At 44.5% G+C, this 7345-nt stretch overlaps 1 pseudogene across 1 annotated transcript; it reads right to left on the minus strand.

Moving 5' to 3' along the window:
* Positions 1 to 5363: 5363 nt before the first annotated feature.
* Positions 5364 to 6701, minus strand: LOC132591581 (high mobility group protein B2 pseudogene; annotated as a pseudogene). Its single transcript, XR_015948509.1, has 2 exons — positions 6590 to 6701; positions 5364 to 6024 (listed from the first exon to the last, which is right to left on the minus strand). The product of XR_015948509.1 is annotated as a high mobility group protein B2 pseudogene (transcript).
* Between the last annotated feature and the right edge of the window lie 644 nt (positions 6702 to 7345).

Below are 7345 nucleotides of genomic sequence, written 5' to 3' on the forward strand. Positions count from 1 at the left end.
CAGAAAAACGTCTACTTCTGCTTCATTGACTATGCCAGGGGTTCCCAACAAAATTTTCTCGAGGACCCCTCATCGAGCCGCTATTGTGACAAGGACCCCCATTAATTCCTAATCCTAAAATTAAAAAGTGAGAGCCAAATTAAGAGTCTTTTTATATTTTATATTTATAAGGTTTTTTTACAGTTACAACAGAGTACTCCATCAGTATACAGTTAGTTTTAATTTTCAGTTCTTAATGAGATGAACCACTTTTTAACCAACGGTCCATTTTTAACTACGCGAACTGTAGCTTCCGCGAAAAACGCTTTGTTTACGAACACTACTGTTTTGCAAAGAGGCAGTGCGCACCAGGGAGGAGGGAGGGGAATGGAGAAGACAGGGTACCTGCGCAGTAGCGCACAAATGAAGCCGACGCGCGCAAAGCATCTTGGGGAGGTGAGCGTTAGTAGAATGCGCGCACTGCCTCAATGCAAAACAGTAGTGTTTGTAAAGCGCCACCTAACGGCATACAGCAGACCTACTGCCTCTATCTAATTCTAGTTTTGCACTAGACTCTGCTCATGCAGGAAGCGGCCAAAACAAAAAATCTGTTATCATACGAAATATATTTAATTTTTTTTAATTCTAATAGCATCTTGCGGACCCCTCTGGCATAGCTCGCGGACCCCTGGGGGTCCACGGACCACCTGTTGGGAACCATTGGACTATGCAAAAGCCTTTGACTGTGTTGACCACAGCAAACTATGGCAAGTTCTTAAAGAAATGGGAGTGCCTGATCACCTCATCTGTCTCCTGCGAAATCTCTATGTGGGACAAGAAGCTACAGTTAGAACTGGATATGGAACAACTGATTGGTTCAAAATTGGGAAAGGAGTACGACAAGGTTGTTTATCGTCTCCCTGCTTATTTAACTTATATGCAGAATTCATCATGCGAAAGGCTGGACTAGATGAATCCCAAGCCGGAATTAAGATTGCCGGAAGAAATATCAACAACCTCAGATATGCAGATGACACAACCTTGATGGCAGAAAGTGAGGAGGAATTAAAGAACCTTTTTATGAGGGTGAAAGAGGAGAGCGCAAAATATGGTCTGAAGCTCAACATCAAAAAAACCAAGATCATGGCCACTAGTCCCATCACCTCCTGGCAAATAGAAGGGGAAGAAATGGAGGCAGTGAGAGATTTTACTTTCTTGGGCTCCTTGATCACTGCAGATGGTGACAGCAGTCACGAAATTAAAAGACGCCTGCTTCTTGGGAGAAAAGCAATGACAAACCTAGACAGCATCTTAAAAAGCAGAGACATCACCTTGCCGACAAAGGTCCGTATAGTTAAAGCTATGGTTTTCCCAGTAGTGATGTATGGAAGTGAGAGCTGGACCATAAAGAAGGCTGATCGCCGAAGAATTGATGCTTTTGAATTATGGTGCTGGAGGAGACTCTTGAGATTCTTATGGACTGCAAGAAGATCAAACCTATCCATTCTTAAGGAAATCAGCCCTGAGTGCTCACTGGAAGGACAGATCGTGAAGCTGAGGCTCCAATACTTTGGCCACCTCATGAGAAGAGAAGAATCCTTGGAAAATACCTTGATGTTGGGAAAGATGGAGGGCACAAGGAGAAGGGGGCGACAGAGGACGAGATGGTTGGACAGTGTTCTCGAAGCTACGAACATGAGTCTGACCAAACTGCGGGAGGCAGTGGAAGACAGGAGTGCCTGGCGTGCTATGGTCCATGGGGTCACGAAGAGTCGGACACGACTAAACGACTAAACAACAACAACAACATTCTATTCAGGATGTCAGAGTCAAGGTGACTTGTCCTATACAGGAGTACCAAAGCAACAGGTCCTGTTTGGCTTTGCTGGCTTCCGAGAGTTGCACGCAAACGACCAAGTACTTGCATATCAAGTTACACCGTGCAAAGGAGTGTATCCGGAAATGACTTATTCAGGCGTCCTATATGCCAGGTAACGAGATTCCCGCTGATCTGTTGCCCAAAGTTGTTAACAAGGAACAACTTCAGGTTTATATACAAAAGCTACAGATGGGAAATACTGATGCTTAACGGTTACACAGAATGGGGGAGGATGTTGGGAATTCAGTTCCACCTTAAGGTACAGACGTGTAGCTGTTGTATGTCACATGTCTGTGCACTTCCATTGTGTATTGCTAATGCTTTGTCTCTGCTGTGCTGATGAAGGAGGAAAGGACACATTTCTCTCTCTCCTGAGATATGCTTAATAAACACCTGTAAATATGCAAACACCTCTCTCTCTCTCTCTCTGGCTGCTCAAGCTATGTGGATTCTGCAAACAGCGTGCCTAGGCTCTTGAGTCTAGGTCGTTATCTCCTGGCTGCACCGGAGGGTTGACGGCCGGTAGGGCACGGGGCCCTGGCGTCTACAAGGTGTTTGCCAACACTCTAGTCCAGTGGTTCCCAACAGGTGGTCCGCGGACCCCCATTGGTCCGCGAGCTATGCCAGAGGGGTCCACAAGATGCTATTAGAATAAAAAATATATTAAATATATTTCGTATGATAGCAGATTTTTTGTTTTGGCCGCTTCCTGCATGAGCAGAGTCTAGCGCAAAACTAGAATTAGATAGAGGCAGTAGTTCTGCTGTATGCCGTTAGGTGGCGCTTTACAAACACTACTGTTTTGCAAAGAGGCAGCGCGCGCATTCTACTAACGCTCACCTCCCCAAGATGCTTTGCGCGCGTCGGCTTCATTTGTGCGCTACTGCGCAGGTACCCTGTCTTCTCCATTCCCCTCCCTCCTCCCTGGCGCGCGCTGCCTCTTTGCAAAACAGTCGTCTTTGTAAACAAAGCGTTGTTTTTCGCGGAAGCTACAGTTTGCGTCGTTAAAAAATGGACCGTTGGTTAAAAAGTGGTTCGTTAAAATGACAAAGGCCTACAGATGAAGAGGAAGAACTGTAAAAAAAACGTATAAATATAAAATATAAAAAGACTCTTAATTTGGCTCTCGCTTTTAATTTTAGGATTAGGAATTAATGGGGGTCCTTGTCACAACAGCGGCTCGATGAGGGGTCCTCGAGAAAATTTTGTTGGGAACCCCTGCTCTAGTCCAACCCCCTGCAATGCAGGGATCCCAACTAAAGCATTCATGACAGTAGGCCACCCAACCTCTGCTTAAAAACCTCCCCGGAAGGAGAGTCCACCACCTTCTGAGGGACTCCCTTCCATGTTCTGCAGTGCGATGCAGAGAGTCCCTGGTAGGCATTTGGGCCGATGGTTTGTTTTTCCCAAGCAAACTATGAGCAATCAGCCAAGAACAAATTCAATTATCTCTTGTGGTTTGGTTAGAGCGATGCAGAAAATTGATAGCTCAATCTTTTAAATTGACAACTGTATTTCACTGTTAATATGTATGGCTTTCTTTTCCTATGAATTGTGTTAATGCATTTATTGTTGCAGTCTCAAGATGAAGGGCAAGATAGATGTATAGATAGATAGAGGTAAAGGGACCCCTGGCCATTAGGTCCAGTCGCGGACGACTCTGGGGTTGTGGCGCTTATTTCGCTTTACTGCCCAAGGGAGCTGCCGTTTGTCCACAGACAGTTTCTGGGTCATGTGGCCAACATGACTAAGCCGCTTCTGGTGAACCAGAGCAGCGCACGGAAATGCTGTTTACCTTCCTGCCGGAGCGGTACCTATTTATCTACTTGCACTTTGACGTGCTTTCGAACTGCTAGGTTGGCAGGAGCTGGGACCGAGCAACGGGAGCTCACCCCGTCATGGGGATTCGAACCGCTGACCTTCTGATCGGCAAGGCCTAGGCTCTGTGGTTTAGACCACAGTGCCACCCGGGTCCCAGATATAGATAGATAGATAGATAGATAGATAGATAGATGATAGATAGATAGATAGATGATAGATAGATAGATGATAGATAGATAGATAACTTTATTAAAGCCAAACCCAGTTAAACCTGGGAAGTGCCGTTCCCACCTGTCACCTTCAATGCAAAAACTCCATCCTGGCTCCCCAGACCTGATTGGCTACATCGGGCATCCCCAAACTTCGGCCCCCCCAGATGTTTTGGACTACAATTCCCATCATCCCTGACCACTGGTCCTGTTAGTTAGGGATCATGGGAGTTGTAGGCCAAAACATCTAGAGGGCCACAGTTTGGGGATGCCTGGGCTACATGACTCGTCTTTTTCTACACTGTTCCTCACATTTATGGAAAAGGTGGCCAGTGGAAGCATAATGAGAAGCCCATTTAAAAATTAGTCAGGCTGGTGGACATTAGGAAGAAGATCTGCTCTGCAGTCCCCGATCCCGTCCCGTCCCCCCCCTTATGGAAAGTTAGTCAAGCAATTTCTTTATAAAGACACAGATTGGTACAGCAGCCTTTGGAAATTATGTGGGAAGTTGGATGTTGCCAGTGCTGATATTAGTCAATTTTTTTTGTTAATAGAACAATAAATAGAAATATCCATTACATTTGATTATGGCTCAAAGGGATATTTCCCCCTCACATCACCCCTGTGTCTTATTGAGACTAGGAACAGAAAAGCCAGCCATCCTGGGCTGGCGACTTCCTAAGAGTCTGCAGGCTCAGGCCAAGAGGCCATCTAGCCCAGCATGCTGCTCTCACGGAACAGATGCCTCTGGGAAAGAAGGGAAAATAAGGCATGGACGGAAGAGCTGCAGTGGCCTGGTCTTCTGAGAAGCAGAGACCCCCTCTCCTGAATTTGTGCCTCTATTTTTTATTTTTAATGTACATCATTTTATTACAAAGTTGTTATAAAAGTAATACAATGCAATAGTATACAAGACAAGGTTGACTACCAATTTTACTACCATTTTTTTAACCCTGTTAAAAAATCAAGCTGTCACTGAATCCAAAGAACCATTAAATATGCCTGAACATTTGACAATATCAGCTTTTAAAAATCTAACAGTAATGGCATTCAGCTACTACTTACATCAGAATACAGGTCTCCCTACAATCATATTACCTATACACAATTCTGTACAAAATTAAAAAAATTCCTTCCAGCAGCACCTTAGAGACCAACTAGGTATGAGCTTTCGTGTGCATGCACACTTCTTCAGATACACGAAAGCTCATACCTATGACAAACTTAGTTGGTCTCTAAGGTGCTGCTGGAAGGAATTTTTTAATTTTGTTTTGACTACGTCAGACCAACACGGCTGCCTACCTGTAACAATTCTGTACAGTTTTTATACTGAAGGTAACAATGAGCTGCACTCAACTTCACATTCTTAGCAGAATCATTGACTTTTGAGCACAAAATCTTTACAGCAGCTTTATAACTTCATCTTCTTCTTCCTCCTCCTCTTCCTCCTCTTCTTCGTCTTCATATTCTTCCTCCTCTTCTTCGTCTTCTTCCTCATCATCATCTTCTTCAGGTTCTACTTTCTTCTTGGAGCCTGCTGGCCTACCAGGACCTTTCTTTCCTGCATCACCCTTCCCCTTGGCACGATATGCTGCAACATCCTTCTCATACTTCTCCTTTAGTTTTGCTGCCTTCTGTTCAAAGGGCTGTTTGTCTTTTGCTGTTTGCTCAGACCACATTTTGCCTAGTTTCCTTGCTGTATCAGCAATAGACAAACCTGGGTGGTCACTTTTTATCTTTGGGCGATGCTGAGAACAAAACAGGTAGAAAGCAGATGGTGGTCTTTGGGGGGAATTGGGGTCCTTTTTCTTTTTCTTCTCCCATTTAGGAGGAATATAACTTTTCAACTCCCTCTCATAACGAACTTTGACACTGTTTGCCATGTCTTCAAACATGCCTTTTTCTTCTGCTGACATTGTCAGCCATTTCTCGGAGCATTTCTTGGAGAATTCGGAAAAGTTGACCGGAGCGTCCGGGTGCTCCTTCTTATGCACCTCGCGGTACGTTTGCACGAAATAAGCGTATGGGGACCTCTTGCCCCGGGGCCTCTTCGGGTCACCTTTGCCCATGGCTGCGGCAACGGTTCCTGATCGGTGGGGGAAACTTTTGTGGTACTTAGCCCCTCACCTGGTGGAGCTGAGAAAGAGAGGGGGGGTCAAGTAAAGCACACGGATCACCTTCCTTCGCCGCAGTCAGATCATTTGTGCCTCTATTTCTCTAAATCATTTGTGCCTCAGAGTTAGGAGCAGCCACCTAGGACATCTAACAGATCCCATTAAAACCTATAAGGGTGTCAGACAAGGGTGCCTTCTGGCCCCACTACAATTCAATTTTTATTTAAATAATTTAGTAGCTGCATTAAATGATTTAGAATTCCATCCACCGAAGCTCGCAAACCAGCACATTTCGGTCTTACTATATGCCGACGACACAGTAATCCTATCCAGAACCCCCACTGGACTCAAACGGGCACTAAGGAAGCTTGCTACATACTGCGAAATCGAACGCCTTAAAATCAATTACCAAAAAGCCAAAGTTTTAAGCTTTAGGCACTCTTACCCCCCTTGCTTTTATAAATATCAATTTTATTGTTGAATAAAGTGTCACATGTATGATACGTTCTTTGGAATTGTTCTTCCAAAGGAATTTTTATAAGAGCTGGTCTTCGACCGTAATAAAGTATTAATTCATTCATTCATACCTCTGAATTTCTTCATGACTCCCTCCAGGAAGGGATTGATATCGCAGAAATCCCAGATCCTCCACTTCAGGTCAGGAGGAAAAGCCACAGGAGGATCCTCTAAGTTCTCCTTCCCCTGAGGCCTGGGAGGAGAAGAACAAAGTCAAGCCAACATCCTTCTGACAAGGCAGGCGTCTCATTCCGATGATAAAGGCATGATTATGAATATATCATGAAGACTTGGGAGCAGGGCTTTGCCTATGGCAAAAGGGAGCATCTAGATCAGTGGTCAGCAAACCTTTTCAGCAGGGGGCCAGTCCACTGTCCCTCAGACCTTGTGGGGTGCCGGACTATATTTTGGAAAAAAAATATGAACAAATTCCTATGCCCCACAAATAACCCAGAAATGCATTTTAAATAAAAGGACAAATTCTACTCATGTAAAAATATGCTGATTCCTGGACCGTCCGTGGGCCGGATTTAGAAGGTGATTGGGCCTCATCCGGCCCCTGGGCCTTAGTTTGGGGACCCCTGATCTAGATGATGTGTGGATTTAGAAAGCATCTAAGAAGTTGAAGAAAAACCAACATACGCCTGCTTCCAGAATATACTGAAGGAAATTTAGGAATATGAGATTGAAGGTAAAGAAGCTGATATATGCAATTTTTTTTATGAAAGTGAGCAATACTGAGTCCTTACGCAGTGATTTTAGGACTACACCAGTTTTAGTGAAGCATTTCAAGTGATTAATGAGCAAAAGAAAATAAATCTGGTATG

This window comes from Zootoca vivipara, chromosome 2 (assembly GCF_965207765.1).
Source record: "Zootoca vivipara chromosome 2, rZooViv2.hap1.1, whole genome shotgun sequence".
NCBI lineage: Eukaryota > Metazoa > Chordata > Lepidosauria > Squamata > Lacertidae > Zootoca > Zootoca vivipara.